This window comes from Rutidosis leptorrhynchoides, chromosome 4, assembly GCF_046630445.1.
Source record: "Rutidosis leptorrhynchoides isolate AG116_Rl617_1_P2 chromosome 4, CSIRO_AGI_Rlap_v1, whole genome shotgun sequence".
Taxonomy (NCBI): Eukaryota; Viridiplantae; Streptophyta; class Magnoliopsida; order Asterales; family Asteraceae; genus Rutidosis; species Rutidosis leptorrhynchoides.
In genome coordinates this window covers 154,134,794-154,155,894 of record NC_092336.1, presented here as the reverse complement: position 1 = coordinate 154,155,894, position 21,101 = coordinate 154,134,794, and the positions used below count along the sequence as shown (strand labels likewise).

Genomic DNA, 21,101 nt, shown 5'->3' with positions numbered 1-21,101 from the left:
TTTATCTGATTTTATGTAATGAGAGCATTACATAATCTTAAGTGTAGGGTGCAGATATAAATTCTGGAGAGCTTGGTCTATTTTATGAGAGACCTTGGTCTATTTTATGAGAAATTTTGAAAAATTTTAAACAAATTTTAAATTTATTTCTTTAAATTTAGAGAAAAGGGTCAAAAAGAAAACCAAGTATGAGGGGATTTATCAATCTATATGTTTAAAACCGTCTATCACGTGTTTCTATAAAGCTATTGCATATGCTATTACTTTGAAATATATAAACCTGTTTAACCCGTTGATGTGAGTAATAAAGGATGAATCAATTCTATCCTAAGAGGAACTAAAGTCTTCCGAATTTCTTCTTACTTGGTATAGCATACTTCCTAAACTATATCATTTTATACTAATATCATATCACGATATAAAGGTACCGTGGAAAGAGAAAGTCTTGAACTTTCTACCCGAAAATAAACTTGGTAGGGTAAATCCAATTCGTTATCCAGTGCAAGACCGATTACGGTGCATAAGCTGGAGCAGGATATGTCCCAAGCGATAGCTCAGTCTTCCCAGTTTTAACCCTTGAAATGAAATGTACAAATGGTCATAAAAGACCGATAGAAATATCGCATCAGGGGGCGCCCGATTAAGAGTTCCATGATACTACAATTATGGGGGTGGATAGCTTGCTAATCGCCGACCGAGACTACGGTTTTCAGTTACTCTCAACCGGACTTTGAGGTTAAAACTGAAAAACGTGTCTAGTGTAAAAACTAGCATGACATTTTAAAAAAATCATAAAACGTTTTCACAAGGTCCAATTTTCTCTAAGGATCCAAAATTTTATTTTTCGTGAGACTTTAATCACGAAATTTCAACTTTGTTTCTGTTGTCAGAATTTCATTTCGTGTGGTGTGTGTGTGTGATCCAATATATACCGTGTGGTGTTTTCTTTTCATTTCATAAAGCGTGTGTTTTCGTTTCGTGTGGTGTGTGTGTGATTTAATGATTGATATGGAAAAATAAGTAGTATTTCGAGTCTATTGAAAAGCTGTAATTGCTTGAGGACAAGCAACGTTCAAGTGTGGGGTATTTTGATATTGCTTTAAACATACATATATTTCGACGCAATATCATTTATATTTCATTCACTTTTACCTTTTTCGAAGACAATTGATTCACATTTTACGGGAAAAATGACTAAGAGTATACACGAGCTTAAAGTTGAAAGAAAAGACGATAAACGATGAATTTAAATCAAATACATATCAAAAGAACTTTATCCGAAATCAAGAATAAAAGACGAAAAATATGCAAGTTCAAGGTGATCGAAGAAAAAGATTTTAAATGAAGATTCCAAGTCAATATTGTAACGACCCGCACTTTTTCGATCGTTCTATACTTATAAGATTAATATTTACATAAATTAAACCTTACCAACATGATAAGCAATCCAAATTGTTGAGACTTATGTTTTCGAAAAGAGTTTTACACAACGTTTGACCGTCTAGTTTGACCGATGATATCACGAACTATACAATATATGATAATTATACGTTTGTGTATATATATGTATATATACATATTTAACATGATCTAAGAATGTTTTAATATCTCATTTTGCATTAATAACAATAAGTTATAGGTATATTTTGAAACTACTAACTTAAGTTTTCAAAACGATAGCCATACGTAACGTTATTTGACTTAAATACTTATGACCTATAATGTTTATACATATATCGTATAAATAATGTATTTAATCACTTTTAAAGACTTAAATATATAAAACAATATAAGTATATTTACAAAAGATAGCTATATTTGAATCCTCGTTCCGTTTTCTCAAAGATTTCTATACGTATACCTAGGGTATATGTACCCGTATCATACGCAGCTTCTAGATGTATTTACTATTGGTATATACCAATAAAAATCTGCTCCTTAGCAGCCTTAAATGATTAAGAAACATGTGGAACCAACCATTTGTCAAGTAGCATGAATTATTTAGCAAGAAAACAAAGTTAGGTATCTTTTTTTTCCTTTATAACCTAAAAACGTTTTTATGCATGCACACCATTTCTTCACCCCATTTTCTCATACTTACACTCCCATTTCTCTCTCAAAATACTCTTAACTTCATACTTGATCATCTCCAAGCATTTTCCCCATCATTTAGCTTCAAAAACAACACTTAAACCTCATAAGAAAACCTTACAAAAACACTTCAAGAAATCCTTCCAAGAACACCAACTTACTTCCAATCTTTCATCCACTTCCATCACCCTTTTGGTTCTAGCTTTTTACTCCTCTTTTACAGAAACCTTGTCCAAGGAACTTGAGGTAGAATCTATGTTCATAACCTTATTCGATTCATATATATATAGCTATCTTATTTTGTGGTATAAAATTTTAACAACAAGAACATAGTTTGAATGTTTTCAAACTTGTTTGCAAACTAAATAGATCCTTCTAACTTAACTTTTAAAATACTTCAAGACCTGTAATATATCATAAATATATGCTAATTTAACAAGGTATAACTTGGTTTTTCAAAGAACACCTTAAAAACTGAATTTACGACGTCGGAGTGCAACCGGGGGCTGTTTTGGGTTGGATAATTAAAAACCATCTTAAACTTTGAATTGGAGGTTTATTTTCTGGAAAAATGATTTTTACTATGAGTATGATAACACATAAAAATTTCATGATTTAACTCAAAGTATAAGTATTTTTAGAAAAATAATCATTTAAGGTTGTTTACATGATGGAAAATGATTAACTTCATAAGTTTGACTAAGGTTTGACCTATGACCTGTGATTTCGAATACAAACTAAGGTATTTACAGTTCATAGTCTTAAAGAGGGACTCGATCCAAGGAAGTGACAAGTTGAATCAACGAAAACGGAGTTGTAACGAAGAAACTATGATCAAAACGAGATCGGATATCTAAGACTTGTTTAACTTCGGGATTAATTGGGAAAAATTAAATAAAATCACATATTTCTAAGATAACATGATATTTTATATATATGTACTTATAATTCAATTTTATATGGTTCAGGATCACCCGCAAACAACACGAGAAGATTAATCATAAGATCCCATGTTTGTACGCAACACGTCATTTGACAACACCGGTACTTTATGTACGCAACACGTCATTTGACAACACCGGTACCGTGGGTCAAGATTAATCTCGACCAATACATATACGATGGGGTTTTATTTATTTCGTTAGGGGGTTTTATTTATTTCATTGCGGGTATATTAAACATCTAAAAATGAACCATTAAAATTGAATTACTAACAACGAACTGCTAACTACGGACTAAGGAATTATTCAAAGTATTAAAAGTATAACAAGTATATATATGTGACGTTTGTTTAAAAAGAAAAGGTATTGATATATTATATATGGATAGGTTCGTGATATCAACCGGAGACCAAGTCAAATTATATATATCTTCAAGACAACAGTGAGTATATAGTCCCACTTTTAAACTCTAAATATTTCGGGATGAGAATACATGTATTTTATGTTTTACGATATGGACACAAGTAACTGAAAAATATATTCTACGTTGAGTTGTACCACTGGCATACTTCCCTGTAGCTTGGTAACTGTTATTTACAGCGGTATTGTAAACGCGAATCCTGTTGATAGATCTATCGGGCCTGACAACCCCAACCGGACTGGACGACCAGTATTCAACGGTTGCACAGTACTTCGTTTCGTGACTACACTTGGTACGGTGTAGTAAGATTTCATAATAAAGGGAATATGCGACGTGATTAAATGTTAAGTATGGTTACCAAGTGCTCAACCACTTAGAATATTTTTATTAAAATGTTTATATATGAAATCTTGTGGTCTATATTTATATCGCTGCCGGCATTAAACCTATATCTCACCAACTTTATGTTGACGTTTTAAACATGTCTATTCTCAGGTGATAATTAGAAGCTTCCGCTGCATCATGTTGAATCTAAGCAGGATCTTGCGTACGCATATTTGTGTCAAAAATAAGACTGCATATCCAAGAACTTGTGTTGTAAAATATGCTAGAAATCGGGTTGTTATTATCATTTGTAAAGTTTGTAAGTCGAAGATTATCGCTAAACGATAATCATCTTTATTTTGTCCAAAGCTTGTATCAAAAATAAGGATCATGGTTTGTAATGTATAATATATGCAGTTTTTCTTTAAAAAAATGTCGCATATAGAGGTCAATACCTCGCAATGAAATCATACGTTATCTAACACGTTCTTATGGTTAAGGACGGGTTATGACAAATATACATCAAGAAACGATCAACCGAGAACAAGAACGAAAAAAAATGAAGACATAACTCACGAGGAATGCGTAAAAGTACGTGAAACGCGTACTTCATGAAAGTACGAGGAACGTGTAGTTTCTACGAGAAACGCGTGTTATGCTAATCTACGCGATACGCGTAGATCTACGAGGAAGGCGTAAGACTACCGCCAGATCCAGATTCAAGTTCACATGGGACGGCTACTTTTGAGTATAATACTTACACTTTTAACTTCCTTTACAGCAACAATTGCATATTCAAGGAATATCACCTACCACTACTTCAACTTAAACTGAATATATACTATGGCATACGCATGGGAGTATTTAACAGTAGAGAATATAGGATCAACAATTATACATATTACTTCCAATATTAATTTTATCACTCCGTATCATTTTAGTTTATTTTTGTTATGTCTCGCATTATTATTTTCAAGATTTAGGATAGTTTTCAATATTAAGGGTGTTATTATTCGTGATTAAGGGTATTATTGTTCAAGTGCACAGATGTTGTTATTTGTGATTTTCTATCATTTGAAGTTAATGAGAGTGAAGATTTTTGTAAGTTTGTTCTATTAAAATTATTGTTACTATCATTTTTATTATTATCATTGTTATTATGTTTATGTTTATATATTTGTATTTTTACTTCCGTATCATTATTATGATTAGCTAGTTTACTCCAGTGTTTGCTTAGATGTAGAACCTCTCGATTATGGATTGTTATAATCTAGAATACTAAAATGTAACTTTGATTATTTTTGATATTGTGTCTAGCTAAAAGAACCATTGTTATATAATTAGATATTTAATCCTTATCACTTAATTTATTAGATATAAATAGTGAAAGTTATTTTTATCAATATAAATTATGTTTTAACAATAAAAGTGATTTAGACGAACTTATGGATAAATTATTGACAACAATTTAGAAATATAATTAGGTGGTTTGGGAATATTATAGTTTATATAATCGTGAAATCATAAAAAAGGAAACCGTTTTGATTTAGGTTTTGGCGAAAGTCAAAACTAGGCTAGGTCATAATTTAAATAATCGGGGAATAGTTTGACTCACTAAAATAAGATCTAATGAAAGTTAGATTAAATTTTAGTTAGTTAAGATTTTATATAACTTGAAAAGAAAAATATATAAAGTAAACATTTTAAGAATTACAAATGTTATTTTAGTCATTTTAGATATAATATTATATATCGTATATATTCATATTCATATTCATATTCATATTCATATTCATATTCATATCATATTATATACCTATATCTAAAATGCAAATGCCAAATGAATAGTACTATTCCTTTTTCACTTTTCGCAATCTTAACCCCCCAACTTTTATTAAAATACAAATCGCACCCCACTTTACACTCTTATTAAAATACAAATCGCACCCCCACTTTATACGTATATTTTTTTCCAAATTTCACAAACTTAACCCCCTAACTTTTATTAAAATACAAATCGAACCCCCACTTTACTAACTTTTTTTTTTACTAATACTCAATTTTCACAAACTTAACCCCCTAACTTTTATTAAAATAGAAATCGAACTCCCACTTTATACGTATATTTTTTTTTAAATTTCACAAACTTAACCCCCTAACTTTTATTAAAATAGAAATCGAACTCCCACTTTATACGTATATTTTTTTTTAAATTTCACAAACTTAACCCCCTAACTTTTATTAAAATACAAATCGAACGCCCACTTTACTAACTTTTTTTTTAAATAAAACCCGAACGCTAAAAGAGGCAACTTTCACAAAAGGAACAACCCTTCAATGTTAGATGTCGAAAAAAATTCTTTTTTACAAAATAGATCAAGACTTTTTTTTTAACTCGCATTCAAAACGGAGCCCCCGGCGCGAAGCGAGGGCTCCACATCTAGTTCATATTCATTAGAAAGTACCAATTTACTATTCACTATAATATTTTATTGCTAAAGGTTAATTTTGTCTTTTAACTTATGAGGCTTTGGTTCCAGATTCTTCACCTCAGTTCCTCCCCCATTCTTCTATCCATCTGCATCTATCTTACCCTCTCTCAGCGTCACCTAGGGCCCATCGCCTTCTCGACACCACCCTAGCGCCGTTGTTGCTACCATTGCCGGCGCAGCTCCTCCTACCACCAACAACGCAGTGTTGCATCTTTTCCTTATATTTCAAGTGTTGTCTCATCTCAACCGGTATCTTCCTTTATTTAATTTAGGGTTTTGTGATTGCTTTGTTTCTAGGTTTTTGGTTCAATCTCATCGTCGTTGATGCTATGTAGTTGCATTTTTCTAGGGTTTTGCTTGAATCTCATCGTCGTTGACGCTATTGTGGTCACCACACCGGTATCCTTCTTCATCTGTCTATTTGTCCGCCATTGTTGGTGCCCTTGAACTTTACGATCGCGTTTAAAGTTTCAACTTTATTGATGATGATGTCTTCGAAATGATACTTTATGATTTGTTAAATTTATGTTGAAAGCTTTTGATATTAAGAAATCTACCACATCTTACATTTATTTGAGATTAAACTAACTTGGCTGACTGTATTGAAATAATTGTGTATAGAAATTATGTGAATTTTTCATAATTAGGATTGATATTGGTCATTTACATAGAAACTCATGTTAAATGAAATGTTTATAGGGTATGTATTAGTGATTTTAGTATTTCGATTATTAATTCTTTTTGTCGAGTTGATATTTTTGGCATATTTGTAGTCCTTCCATTGCAAACATAGGAGCGCTTTTGTGCTCGGTAAGGTGCAAGTTTTTAAAGCTATCACGTGTTGATGTTGTTTTCAATGATATTATTATGAATGACTCTAAGAATGTAGCTGTTAGTTACTTAATTTGTATGCCTATATGATTAAATAGGCATCACAATCGACTGAACCAAACATATCAGTCCTCTATAATGATTTGTTAATATTTTAGAGGTTTCTATTCAAACTCTAACTCTAATCTTATCGTGATTGTTGATTATGATGTAGCTGCAGTTGCGCATGAAGCTAATAAGCCCCAACTGATTGACCATGTAGAAGTTGCGCTACTGCAGACCGGTGAGATTCAACTTGATATTATTTAATGCACTATGTCATACTAATCCCTACACTTGGTGTGACAAGGTATGCTTTTATTTTCTTAATCTGTTTAAATACAAATATATGATAATAAATATAATGATAGTTGCTTTAATATTAACATACATGTGTTAGACTAGTGTATTAGCCCATATTTGTATTATTGGCCCGTGTTCTATAAGGGCCCATTTATGCTATTTGGTCCATTAGGTTATGCCTTGCTAGGCTATATAATCACTTGTACAGTATAATAGAGAAACTAATGTGAACTTTTTATTTGATAAATATAATCCTGGAAAAAACTGATCATCAAACAACCCAAAGGAATGTTTAAATATTAGGAAAACAAGGTAACTTATTAAAGAAATAAATCCACCAGAATAGGAAAAGATTTCTTCCAGAATTTTCTGCCTCTTGATTTTCCTTTGCTGTCCTGGAAAGTCACATTCAATATTTAAGGTCCAACTGACCATCTTCCAGCTGGTAATGCTCTAAAAATTCTTGCAGGCCCAATACCTTCTTGGGCCGACGCTGGTAAACCTTGGCCCACCTTTGATCTGCACCTTTACTAGACGATCCTGCATCATTCCCTCCTTCGTCGGAAAGACTCGTCCACGAGTCTAAGTCATCGTCACGTTCATCAATATACGGGGACAAATCAGCAACATTGAAAGTGGCCGACACATTGTAATGGCCTGGTAGCTCAATCTTATATGCATTATCATTAACACGGGCTAACACCCGAAAGGGACCATCCGCCCGAGGTTTTAACTTTCCGAAACGTCCTGCAGGAAACCGCTCTTTGCAAAGATGGATCCATACAAGATCCCCAACATTATAAACAACTTTTTTCCGATGTTTGTCCACACGAGATTTATATGCATTATTTTGGCGGATTATTTTATCACGCACCTGCTCATGCAAATTCTTTACATTAGCCGCATGTTCTAAACCTTCTGTACTTGGTACATCACGCACCGGCTCAGGATGAAAGTCAAGTGGGGTAGCCGGATTCATGCCATACACAATCTCAAACGGACTTTTCCCCGTAGTACGATTAGTGGACCGATTGTACGCAAATTCTGCCTGGGGTAATACGAGATCCCATTGCTTCGGATGGTCTCCAACTAAACTTCTCAAAAGATTACCCAAGCTACGATTAACAACCTCCGTTTGACCATCCGTTTGCGGGTGATGTGAGCTACTAAATTGCAACTTTGACCCAACTCGCGCCCATAATGTTCGCCAAAAGTGACTTACAAATTTTACATCTCGATCAGACGTCAAAGTCTTCGGTATACCATGTAAACGAACAATCTCCGAGAAATAAAGCCGAGCAATCTGACTTGCATCAAATGTTTTTACACAAGCAATAAAATGGGCCATCTTGGAAAACCTGTCAACAACTACCATCACGGAATCCTTTTGTCGTTGAGTACGGGGCAGACCGAGAACAAAGTCGAGACTAATATCTTCCCATGGTCGGAGAGGTACTGGTAACGGCATGTACAAGCCCGAATTGTTACTTTGTGTTTTTGCAATATGACAAACACGACATCGGGCGACTACTCGGTTAACATCGCGCTCCATATGCGGCCAATAAAAATTAGGCTTGAGAAGTAGAAAAGTTTTGTTCATGCCAAAGTGGCCCCCCAGACTTCCTGCATGCCCTTCAAGAATCACCATTTCTCTAACAGATCCACTTGGAACACAAATTCTAGTCCCCTTGAACAAATACCCATTATTAATATTAAACAGTGGGTGAGAACCCTTAGTACATGTTACCCATAAATCTTTAAAGTCACGATCTGTAGCGCCTACTAAGGGCGTTTGCGACTTGATTTTGAGCTCCCGCTTTGTGCTGAATAACGAATGAATATGCTTGTAATGATTCTACCCATTTCGCGTGTCTAGCGCTTAATTTATGTTGCCCCTGTATGTATTTTAAAGCTTCATGATCAGAGTAAAGGACAAACTCAGCGGGTAATAAGTAATGCCTCCACACTTCAAGGCATCTAACAATAGCATAAAATTCGCGATCGTAAGTTGAATATCGTCGTCGGGCATCATTTAGTTTCTCACTAAAGAAAGCATCAGGTCGCTTATTTTGGCTTAAAACCCCTCCAATCCCAACTTCGGATGCATCACATTCAACATGAAAAACTTCCTCGAAATTGGGTAATGCGAGCACGGGTGCTTGAGTTACCTTATCTTTTAAATCATTAAAAGCTGTTGTAGCCGCATCGTTCCATGTATATCTCCCACCTTTCATGCATTCTGTAACAGGAGCAATTATAGTACTAAAGTTCTTTATGAAACGTCGGTAAAAAGAAGCTAACCCGTGAAAACTGCGTATATCGTGGAGGGTTGTCGGGATTGGCCAATTCAGAATAGCCTCAATCTTGCCTCCATCCATGCGTATACCCTTGCCCGACACAACGTACCCGAGGAATCTCACTTCTGATGTCATGTCAGGAAGTGACATTTTTTACCATTTGCATAAAGTTTCTGATCCCTCAATGTGTTAAATACTTGCTTAAGATGAGACAAGTGCTGCTCAGTTGAGGAACTATATATGAGGATATCGTCAAAGTACACAACAACGAATTTTCCAATAAAAGGCTTGAAGACCTGATTCATCAACCTCATAAACGTACTTGGTGCGTTGGATAACCCAAATGGCATAACCATCCATTCATATAACCCGTCCCGAGTCTTAAAAGCCGTCTTCCACTCATCTCCTGGTCGCATTCTTATTTGGTGGTAGCCACTCCTCAAGTCAATTTTAGAAAACACAATAGCGCCGTGTAACTGATCCAATAAGTCATCGAACCTAGGAATTGGAAAACGGTACTTAATAGTAATCTTGTTAACCGCTCTACTGTCGATACACATCCTAAAAGCTCCACCTTGTTTAGGAACCAGAAGTGCCAACCCTTTCGCCAATAACTCAGAAACTTGCTTTTGTAGTTCTTCGTATTCCGCCTGGTTCATCCTATATGCAGGTTTATTCGGTATTGACGAACCTGGGATCAAGTCAATGCAATGTTGCACATCGCGCATTATCGGCAATCCAGGAGGAATTTCTTCGGGTATAACATCTGCAAATTGCCGTAGGAGTGGCTTAACTTGGTCAGGCACCTTATCTGCAACTTCATTTATTTCTGCAACAACCAATGCAAAAATCAAAGGTGCTAATTTGACCGTGTGCTCAAACTCGGATCGACTTAAAAATAATGTATATGCTTCTGGTGGTTGTTTCCGATGATCCCAGGGGACCAGTGTTACCTGCACACCATCTTTACAAAAAGTGTAAGTGTTTTTAAAACCATCATGTTTCGTTCGTCGATCAAATTGCCATGGTCGACCTAAAAGAAGGTGACACGCATCCATGGGAATAACTTCACACCATACTTCATCTTTGTATTTTTTCCCGATTGAGAATTTAACAAGACACCTTTTCGTCACCTTTATGCGGTTTCCTTTCTTTAACCAAGTCAACTGATATGGTTCAGGATGATCTTCTGCCTTTAGACCCAACTTTTCCACCATCTCATTTGACACCACGTTCTCACAACTCCCACCATCAATAATCATATTACATACCTTTCCCTCGGCGGTGACCCGAGTTCGAAAAATATTATTTCGTAACCAAGCATGTTCATCAGTTGTAGGTACGGGGATAGCATTCAAAGCTCGATGCACGACTAACGCTTCTCCTTGATCCGGGTAGACTAACTCCTCCTGATCTAGTTTCGTGTCCCCTTCATCTTCTTCTGTATCATACTTTGGTTCGTCATGATCGTCCTGCGTGGTAAAGGTGCGTTGGTTTGGGCAGTCACGTGAGTAATGACCCATTCCATTACACTTAAAACATCGAGGAGCCCGGATGTTATTACCATTATTATTGGGACCAGCACTAGACGATGGTTGTTCTCGTTTTCCTTTATCTAACGTTACTGGACCAGCCTTGTTAACTGGTGGAAATCGTGAAAAAGGAGCTCGAGTTTTGCCTCTGATTAACTGTTTCTCAACTTTTAAAGCTAGCTTACAAACATCATTAAACGACCAAAATGGTTGTAAAGTTACCACGTTCGAAATTTCGGGATTTAAGGCTCCCAAAAATCTTGCAATCAACTGCTCTTCTTCTTCATTTGAATCACACCGAATACGTAGCTTATCGAACTCCCTAATCAATTCTTCAACACTTAAGGACTTTTGTTGAAGTGCATGGTACTCCAAGAATGCTTCCTGTCGATAGTTTCCTGGTAGAAATTTGTTTTTTAACAACTTCTTCATCTTTTCCCACGTCTCGATTTTTGATTTCCCCGCTAAAGCTCGATTCTTTTTAACATTATCCCACCACAAAGAAGCATGCTTTCTCAACTTTATTGCGACTAACTTGACCTTCAAGTGCTCGGGAACGTCACGCAAGTCAAAGATGCGTTCCACCGTACTTAGCCAGTCAAGAAAATCATCTGGTTGCAAGACACCCGTAAACTCAGGAATCTCAATCTTTACTCCCAAGTTCCGTAGGGGATCATCACGATTACCCCTTTGGAATCCTCTCGGCGCATTGGCGAAAGGATTCGTATCAGACAGATCACTGGAGCGATCAGAATCACTCCCCACAAAGTCATGATCACGATTAAACTCTAGTTCAGCAATTCTTCTATTCAACCGATCAATTTCAGCATCCCTTGGATCATCTTCGTTGCCTCGATGGGCATTTCTACGAAGTGGTACTCGATGGTAACCTCCACGATGCATTCTTTCGGTTGCAACCTGCGCTCGTGATACCAAATAATCACTTGTACAGTATAATAGAGAAACTAATGTGAACTTTTTATTTGATAAATATAATCCAGGAAAAAACTGATCATCAAACAACCCAAAGGAATGTTTAAATATTAGGAAAACAAGGTAACTTATTAAAGAAATAAATCCACCAGAATAGGAAAAGATTTCTTCCAGAATTTTCTGCCTCTTGATTTTCCTTTGCTGTCCTGGAAAGTCACATTCAATGTTTAAGGTCCAATTGACCATCTTCCAGCTGGTAATGCTCTAAAAATTCTTGCAGGCCCAATACCTTCTTGGGCCGACGCTGGTAAACCTTGGCCCATCTTTGATCTGCACCTTTACTAGACGATCCTGCATCACTATATATTATGTACGATGTATTATGATTTGGGGATGGAACATAAGAAACACAACATTCAACATGGTATCAGACAAATACCTGTAAACCCTAAACTTGCAAATCAAAACCACCGTAAAAAAAAAAAAAAACCGCCGCACAAATTCTGTAATTTTCTTTGATTAATTCCACTCAGTTACTCCATTGTTTTTTTCTTTAATCGAATGGTCCACGGCATCCATTTGCTATTCGTCCGACACCTAGCAAAATCTCAAATCAAGTTTATGAGTACACTGTCCATTTGCAATCCACAAGTTCTTTTGATATAAAGACACGTATGCATCTTATTTCTTTCAACTTATAATTTGTTTTTCTAGTCAACAATTGTTAGCTGTATCAAGCAGGTTAAAAAAAAAGGGCATTTAATTGCTTATTATTGCTGGGCATCTAATCATCGAACAAACATCCACCGAAATATGTCATTTACCTCACAAGCCCGACTACCAGCACAACAATTTTACTTTGCAGAAAAATCCAATAAACAATCTGGTGGGTCGCATCAACTTGGGCCACAAAAGCAGTTTTCTTACTTTGGGCCAACACAACAACACAATATTAGGCCTACAACCTTTTTCAGCGGGCCGGCTGCACCTGCTAACAGCCCATTTTTCGGTCCAATGCAACATCAAGAGACTTATATTCCAACGACATTTAATGTCAACACTCTTCCAAAATACGGTAATTCCGGTTGGACTATGGATACTGGTGCGTCAACTCACCTCACCTCTAGCATTAAAAATTTAAGTACTGTTTTTAATCATTGTATGTATCCTTCGGTAGCAGTTGGGGATGGGAATCCAATTCCTGTCGTCAACACTGGTCATAGCGTCTTGCCTAACATTCACCGACCTCTGCACCTTAATAATGTTCTTGTTACGCCCAATATTGTTAAAAACCTTATCTCCGTTCGGCGTTTTACACGTGATAACAAGGTTTCTGTTTGTTTTGACGAGTTTGGATTTTCTGTCATAGACTACTTGACTCGCCGTCTGCTCCTCCGATGTGACAGCACCGGAGATCTCTACCCGTTCACACCTCAGTCATCAACACATATCCAACATGCTCTCCTCACTACCTCCACTACCTGGCATCAACGTCTCGGACATCCCAGCGTTGAATCATTTCGTCGTCTTGTTTCAAATAATTCCATAGCTTGTAATAAAACGAAGCCTCCCGAGTTCTGTCATGCATGCCAACTTGGCAAACATGTGAGACTTCCGTTTAGTAGTTCTAGTTCGCATGTTACTTCTGCATTTGATATTATTCATTCTGATTTATGGACTTCTCCAGTTTTAAGTCTTAGTGGTTTTAAGTACTATGTTATTTTCTTGGATCATTATTCGCATTATTTATGGGTGTTTCCATTACGCAATAAATCTGAAGTATTCAATATATTTGTACAATTTCGAGCATTCGTTAAAACACAATTCAACACTGAAATTAAAGCTTTCCAATGTGATCAAGGGGGAGAATTCGATAACACTCCTTTCCACCAACTTTTCCAATCAAATGGCATTCAACTTCGACTATCTTGCACCCAAACTTCCCAACAAAATGGAAAATCTGAAAGAATGATCCGCACCATAAATAACCTAATTCGCACCCTCCTATTTCAAGCAAATCTACCTCCAACTTTTTGGACAGAGGCACTACATATGGCCGCCTACCTTCTAAATCTTCTTCCATCCTCCGCTATTAACTACGATATTCCTCACACACGTCTCTACAAAAATCCACCTAACTATTTCACACTACGTGTCTTCGGTTGCCTCTGTTACCCCCATCTAAACACAACCAACAAACTCGCTCCCCGATCTACTCCATGCATATTCCTTGGATACCCATCCAATCATCGAGGCTATCGATGCCTTGATCTCTCCACTAACAAAGTCATATTATCCCGCCACGTTACCTTCCATGAAAATTCATTTCCATACGGTTCCTCCCTATCCACGCTCGGTCCTACCATCACTACCACTTCTTACGACTTCCTAGATCCACCACCTAACTCGTTCTCTCGCAGCTTCGCTGAAAATAACACTCCCTCATCACCCGAAAATGTCACACCTCCTACACCTCAAACCTCACCTCCACCTCCACCTCCACCTGCTCAAAACCCTACTCCAACCCCTCCGGAAAATGCGCCACCACCTCCACCTCATGCTCCTCCACCACAAAACACGTCCTCTACTCACCCTATGGTTACCCGTCACCGTCTCGGTATCACCAAACCCATCCAGCGACTAAACCTCCATGTATCAGCTCCTACTCCTGTCCTAAAAACATACTCACATGCCCTTAATGACCCTAACTGGCACAACGCTATGATCGAGGAATACAATGCTTTAACTAAAAATGGTACTTGGACTCTTGTGCCTAAGCCGTCAGACACGAACATAGTTCGCTCCATGTGGCTCTTTAAGCGCAAGTTTAATGCAGATGGTACCCTAAGTAGGTACAAGGCTCGTCTAGTTGCTAATGGTCGCAGTCAGCAGGTAGGTATTGATTGTGATGAGACCTTCAGCCCGGTTGTCAAACCGGCCACTATAAGGACTGTTCTTAGTCTTGCGGCTTCTCGACACTGGCCCGTTCATCAGCTAGATGTCAAGAATGCTTTTCTCCACGGCCATCTATCTGAGACTGTTTATATGCATCAGCCTCCAGGGTTTCGTGACCATGCTCATCCGGACTATGTCTGTCTTTTGCAGAAATCTTTGTACGGTCTGAAGCAGGCACCTCGTGCCTGGTTTCACAGGTTTGCTGAGTATGCTCAGCGCGTTGGTTTTCAACACAGCAGATGTGACACATCCCTGTTCATCTATAGACATGGTGTGGACACAGCCTATTTATTACTATATGTGGACGACATCATTTTGACTGCATCATCGACTGCTTTTCTTCAGCGGGTTATCAGCTCCCTGCATCAGGAGTTCTCCATGACAGATTTTGGTCCGCTGAATTATTTCTTGGGTATATCTGTCAATCGTACTGCTACAGGGATGTTTCTTTCACAGCAGAAGTATGTGTCCGAGATCATTGAACGCGCAGGTATGGTTGGTTGTAATTCTAGTCGGACCCCGATTGATACGTCTGCCAAACTTACTGCGAGTGGTCCTCCCGTCAAGGACCCCACACTATATCGTAGTCTTGCAGGCGCACTTCAGTACCTCACTTTTACGCGACCAGATATTTCTTATGCGGTACAACAGATATGTCTCTTTATGCACGATCCTAGGGAGCCTCACATGGCTGCCCTCCGGAGGATCATTCGTTATATACATGGCACCTTGGACCTTGGCCTCCAGCTCTTTGCTTCTTCCACCACATCTCTGGTCGCATATTCTGATGCAGATTGGGCCGGCTGTCCATCTACTAGACGATCCACTTCCGGGTACTGTGTATTTTTGGGTAATAATCTTTTATCTTGGTCTTCCAAGAGGCAACATACACCATCTCGCTCCAGTGCAGAAGCAGAGTATCGAGGTGTTGCCAACGCCGTTGCAGAGACTTGTTGGATTCGTAATCTTCTTCGTGAGCTCCACTGCCCGCTTACATCAGCTACTCTTGTTTATTGTGATAATGTGAGTGCTGTTTACATGTCTGGAAATCCGGTTCAACATCAGAGAACCAAACACATCGAGATAGATATACACTTTGTTCGCGACCTTGTTCTGAAAGGTCATGTGCGTGTGCTTCATGTTCCCTCTCGGTATCAGTTTGCAGACATCTTCACCAAAGGCTTACCTACGACACTGTTCGATGAGTTTAGATCCAGTCTCAACGTTCGCTCTGCTCCCGTTACGACTGCGGGGGGATGTTAGACTAGTGTATTAGCCCATATTTGTAATATTGGCCCGTGTTCTATAAGGGCCCATTTATGCTATTTGGTCCATTAGGTTATGCCTTGCTAGGCTATATATTATGTACGATGTATTATGATTTGGGGATGGAACATAAGAAACACAACATTCAACAACATGTATCTATATAGGGGGATGATTCTCACACACACTTTTTTGATCCTCACACACCTATTTTAACCTTTTACTCTTCTAATAATACTCAATTGGTGTGTGAGGATCAAAAAAGTGTGTGTGAGAATCATCCCCCATCTATATATATACTGATATTTAACTGTATTCTGATTTAAACGAAATGTACTAATTGTTATTGACTTATTGTTAATATAATTTGATAGTGAGTAACCAGATGTTTGGAGAGGCTTAGAAATATCATATTCGTGCTTTTTTAATGCTCAGCTACTAACACCCTCAATAACAGTTCATGCCAACAACTCATCAAAGATGAAATATATAATCAATAAGAAGTGGCTTGGGTATAGCTTCGGTATCCTTTCTTTGCTTCGAATTGGTTAAATTAGCCATGGTTTTACTATTTTCTCATGGCCTAACTCTTTGCCTTTATACTTACCTACCTGTTTACGTTCCTTTTCTTTCTACTTCTTTCAATCGATTCATATTTTTTACCTATATTCTCTCACCTATTCTTTGAAATCGTCCGAAGACCTGAGCAACAGAGTAGAAAACTGTGTCTTGATTCAAAAATATATTTTTGAAATTAACATGCTTTTAATCATTAGTAGGTTAGTAGAATGATACTATGTAAATCAGTAAATATTAACATGCTTTTAAGACTTTGTAAGTTTATTACTGTGAGTTTATTACAGTATATAAATGACAGCATTACTAACATCGCTTGGAGGTAATACATAATACTGTCATTCTACTAACCTACTAACCATTACTAAAGACTATAATCACTATGCCACTGTGTAAATGACATTAGTGATGGTTTTAACAAACAATTGATAATATTATAAGACAAACTTTGTATTACCTTCATAGTTATTCAGTATTTTTGTTCTCCCCCAAGCTATTATGTGTAGATGCTGTTTTCCATGATATTATCTTGAATGATTTTAACAAACTGTGGCAGAGTAACTCCGTATGTACATATGATAAAATAAGCATTAGAATCCATAGATCCAAGAATTTCGGTCCTTTATAATGATTTGTTCAATAAATTAGAAGTTTATATTCAAACCCTAACTTTGATCTTTTGATTGATGACTATCAAGTAGCTAAGAAGCCATCTGAGATTGAGGCTGCTAAAGTTGCACCAACGCAATCCGGTGAAGTTCAAGATCTGTCATAAACTCATAATGATGTTTATACTTGAAGTGACAAGGTTAATGATAGTTGCTTTAGTGTATATATATATATATATATATATATATATATATATATATATATATATATATATATATATATATATATACTTGAATATTTATGTTTCAATAGTAATCGAGTAATCGTATTGCATTTGAAATCAAACAAATGTACTAAATGTCATTGACTTACTGCTAATATAATATGATATTGAGTAATTGATGTTTAGATTGTAATTACATGTTTAGCTTCTATATTACATGTTATGTAGTTCATTATTTTGGTTGTGGATTACATGTTTAGTTTCTATATTACATGGTATTTGATTGTTCTATTTTTTCTATTCGTTAGTCCAGAATGTATTCGATCTCATACATGTATAAACTGAATCACCAAGGGTGATACTTGATAATATGTGTATCGTTGTTGAATATGTATGTTGTATGGAAATACCATTTTTATAATATAGTTTGTAAGTTGCGCTTTTGTAACAAGGAAGCACCAACCCATTGGATGTTGATATCACGATTAGATGACCACCCAATAAAGCTAGGAACTCTTTATATATGCTTTAGAAAAACTGAAATATCACAACCAAATGAACCACTGAAATACGGAGTATCAAATCTTGGCTCGGATCGCTGAAGTCTCCGCAGAAACGCGCGGCTGACCTCAGCCTTGTTATGTTCAATCAAAAGATCTATTATTATGTAAACTTAATACTTAATTCCCGTCACATAGTTTATTGAATCATTTAGCGAAAGTTAAATTGGTAACATATAGAATATGCTTCAAACACTATTTTGTGATCTAGACAAAACGTAGGATTATATTCCTGAGGTGATTGGGTGATATTTATGTTTACATAGTCGTGAAATTATAAAAAGTGAGACCATTATAATTTAGGTTAGTGAAAGTTAAAACTAGGTTGAATCACAATTCGAATGATCGGGTATAGTTTGCTTTGATAAGAGAGATTACCGAAAGTTAAGTTGAATCTTAGTAAATGAAGACTTTATGAATCAACAGGTTATCACGAAGTTATATACCAGATAATATTGTAATCGGACTTAACAACAATCCATAGTAAATTAATTATGAATTGTCTGTGATTCATATCAACTAGGGGGACAAAATCTAAGTAGATACACCCTCTTATATTTTTTATTTATTGTTATTTTTATATATTGTTTTAGTTAATTATATCCAAAACCAAAAACCAACTAAAACTCATTTTCTAGTATAATTAATTGTCATTAAATTCTTGAATACGCTTCTCCCTGTGGAACGAACTTGGCTTTCCAGTATCTGTTACTGCACGATCGGGACCAGTTGCCCGTAGTATGATAATATTTATTAGCTAGTTTTGTTTTATAATTTAAAGGTCGGATTTATCACATCAATTTTGTTTGTGAACTTAGCACAAGTTATGTAACAATTTACTATATTTTTGGATTATGTAACAAATTTTGACACGGGACTGGCAGTTATGTAACAATTTACTTTATGTCATTGAAGCATCGCCGTACAATAAATGCCAGTCCCGTGTCACTCTCCCGTGTAAAAGCATCGTCATTGGCTATCCTCCCACATAAAATTTCAAACAAAACTACTCCAAACCCATATATATCTGATTCTCGTGTTAACTTACCCGTCTCCTCAAATTCTGGATCGATAGAACAATCATAGCCTTTGATACAATTGAGATAGAGAGCATCTAAATTTGGAGGAAGGAATACAGAGAAACCAAAGTCAGCAATCTTTGCACCCCAATTCTCATTTAAAACAATGGTGGTGCTCCTTATATCACAATTTATAATCGCCTTTTGATTTTGCATCTCATAGTGTAAGTAATATAAAGTATGTTTAACATCAAGGCATATTTTCAAACTTTTTGCCCAAGTAAGAATAGGCCTGTTTCTTATATTAAACAATTATTCATTAAGGTACCCATTAGAAGCATGCTCAAAAACGAGGATCTACTGAGAACCTTCATCACAAACTACTTCAGAACCTTCATCACAAACTCCAAGTAGGGTGACTACGTTGCAATGATTACAAATTGTAAGCATTTCCAGTTCTGTAGTAAATACGTCTCCTCGTGTGTCTTTTCTAGGGAAGACGCGTTTTATAACTACAGTGTTACGTGTCTTAAATAGTTCACTATAATTCTTCTCTTTTAGAGAGGCAACATATTCTTTATCGAAATCAAGTTCTGCTTTGTACAACTGTAGACGATTATTGGATGGATCTTAGGTCGCTTGGATCGTATCTAGAGGTGGAAAACACTAGAGACGACCTAAACCGAGATTCGGGTCGCGTTGGGTTCGTATCGGTCAAACCTAAATATGAATCTAGATTAGAACGAAGCCTAAACGATTAATTTCGGTGGTTATCGGTGTTAGGGATCAATGGAGATGAAAACTAGATGATTAGGGTTAATGGAATGTGTAACCTCACAAAGGAGGCTTTAACCCGTATATATACTGCATATCAGACACAGTCGGTCGACTGAGTCACTCAATCGGTCGACTGAGTCACACAGTCGGTCGAGTGTGTGAACTCACTCGGTCGACTGTGTATGCAGATTAATATATTGAATATTAAATAATTAAGCACACACAAACACGAATGTAATCAATAGTCATACAATAATGTCATTACATAGTTGAATGTATTAAATCGATAACGTAAAACGCGGTTGGGGATTCATGCACCAACAAACTCCCCCTAAGACCTAGCCGTATTACAGAAATTCAACTATCAATCAGGAAAAGTATTAGTCACCCAGTTCTTCAAATAACAGAGTTTCACAACTCTGCAATACTGTTCAGCCTGCACACGATTTTCTGGGCGATAGAGCATCTTGTTGTAGTATAGGGTAAACATGTCTTCTTCACAGCAATTTCTCAACCAGATTGGATCGAAAACCCTGATACTATCATTTACATCTCCTCCATCCTTATCTAACACAATAACCGCTTCCTTCGAGCGTTCATCATAATACCACCAACTAAAACGAGGGCTGAAGTGCTGCGACATTTTCCTCAATGGAACCTTTCGTATATACTTCACAGGTTGATATTTAACTATCTTCCTTCTGATGCCCATTTTCTTGTTCATCCTGTAAGAGATCTTTGGAAATTGGGGTCGAAAATCTATGAAATTAGGCGAATTATACGATCTTCCTATCTTACGAACCAAAAGATCAGGAATTCCAACATAATCCTGATATAACATCTTAAGCCTAGCAACCTACATAAATTTAATATACGGTAACGAAGTGAACTCGTTTGCATATTTGATGTAAT

At 36.6% G+C, this 21,101-nt stretch overlaps 1 long non-coding RNA gene across 2 annotated transcripts; it reads left to right on the top strand.

The window, feature by feature from the left end:
- The first annotated feature begins 6,321 nt into the window (after positions 1-6,321).
- LOC139843525 (uncharacterized) lies at positions 6,322-17,833 on the top strand. 2 transcript variants are annotated; one of them, XR_011757611.1, is made up of 4 exons: positions 6,322-6,518; positions 6,619-6,668; positions 7,315-7,449; positions 17,703-17,833. It is a non-coding gene; the product is annotated as an uncharacterized lncRNA (long non-coding RNA). The 2 variants fall into 2 exon arrangements; XR_011757612.1 differs by having other exon boundaries at positions 17,700-17,819.
- Positions 17,834-21,101: the final 3,268 nt, after the last annotated feature.